Source organism: Bufo bufo, chromosome 2 (assembly GCF_905171765.1).
Source record: "Bufo bufo chromosome 2, aBufBuf1.1, whole genome shotgun sequence".
Classification (NCBI taxonomy): domain Eukaryota; kingdom Metazoa; phylum Chordata; class Amphibia; order Anura; family Bufonidae; genus Bufo; species Bufo bufo.
Window position 1 is genome coordinate 87443369 of NC_053390.1, and position 1464 is coordinate 87444832.

The 1464-nt window shown below is 48.1% G+C and overlaps 1 protein-coding gene across 3 annotated transcripts in view; it reads right to left on the reverse strand.

Moving 5' to 3' along the window:
• GHR (growth hormone receptor) overlaps positions 1-196 on the reverse strand; it is a 392450-nt gene extending 392254 nt beyond the window's left edge. For all 3 annotated transcript variants that reach the window (XM_040421303.1, XM_040421302.1, XM_040421296.1), the window contains exon 1: positions 1-196. This exon is cut by the window's left edge and continues 100 nt beyond it. The gene's annotated coding sequence lies outside the window, so the exon portion shown is untranslated.
• Between the last annotated feature and the right edge of the window lie 1268 nt (positions 197-1464).

Genomic DNA, 1464 nt, shown 5'->3' on the forward strand with positions numbered 1-1464 from the left:
TCAGCTGTCAGATGGGACGTCTCCCTGCAGCTGGGGCTCCACTGCAGCCTCTCGGGCTCGGGCAGGCAGTGGCAGAGCTCACATCCAGGTCACTTCTGCCATGCGGGCACCGGGGAGCAGGGTGAAGGCTACCAGGCTCAGCTCCTTCTCGTCAGCGCCGGTTGCTGACCTGAACTGGTGGGGAAGCTGGAGCCTGGTGCGTGTCACTTCGCTGGGAACTTCCAGGCGCCCTCTAGAGGAAAGTATTGGGTACTACACCCTGGGAGACAGCAGCAGATAATAACAGAGCTGTTGACTTTCAGCAATAGATTTATCAACAGGAGATGGAAAAAAAAAATATCACTTTAGGAAAAGTAATATTATAAATGCTTTCTACATCACTAGGCACACGGATAAGATGATGCATGCTGTAAATGCTCACCTAGGGATAATCACATTTGATAAGGAATTCCAAAATGTTTAATAGCTGGTGTCTTTATCTACACGAATGACTGCTGAGACCTTGTTGGACATTTAATATTTTCCTATAGAGTTTATTAAACTATCTTAAAAAAAAAAAGCTCTAAAATGCCAACAAAAACGTTTTCATAAATGTTGCGTGTGAAACCAGACTTAAAGGGATTGTGTCACCAAACATATTCTACATTTTTCAAACCAGCACCTGGATCTGAATACTTTTGTAATTGCGTGTAATTAAAAATTTAGTACAGCCATTGACCTATCCAATAAAATGTGTCTGTATAGCGCCACCTGCTGTTTGTTCTTTCCCTTATTTTTTTGTCTGTCTCAAAGAGCTGGTCAAAAGTGCTCTGTTTAAAGGGGTTGTCCCGATTCAGAGCTGAACCAGGACATACCCTTATTTTCACCCAGGCAGCCCTCCTGATGTTGGCATCGGAGCATCTTATGCTTCCATGCTTTCCTTTGCCCTGCGCTGGATTGCGTAGGGCACGGGCTCTTTTGTTTTCAATAACACACTACTGGGCAGAAGCTTCCGCCCAGCAGTGTGTTCGGTGATGTCACCGGCACTGATGGGCGTGTTTTGGCACTGCCCTAGCCGTTTTACTGGCTAAGGCAGCGCTAAAGCCTGCCCATCAGTGCCGGTGACATCACCGGGCTTCCTGGCAGCCCCATGGAGAGCTTGGTTCGTCACCGGAACTCCTGAAAATGCCCTTGCCCTGCGCGATTTAGCGCAGCGCAAAGGAGAGCATTTGCGCATGAACTGCTCCGATACTCAAGTCAGGGGGGCTGCCTGGGTGAAAATGGGGATATGTCCGTGTTCAGCTCTGAACCCGGACAACCCCTTTAAGGCTCCATTCACATGTCCGTATAATGTGTCCGCATCCGTTCCGCAAATTACGAAACAGGTGTGGACCCATTCATTCTTTATTGGGACAGAATGGATGCGGAGAACACACGATTTGTGCTCTCAGCATCCGCATTTCCGCCCGTGGCTCCAGAAAAAAA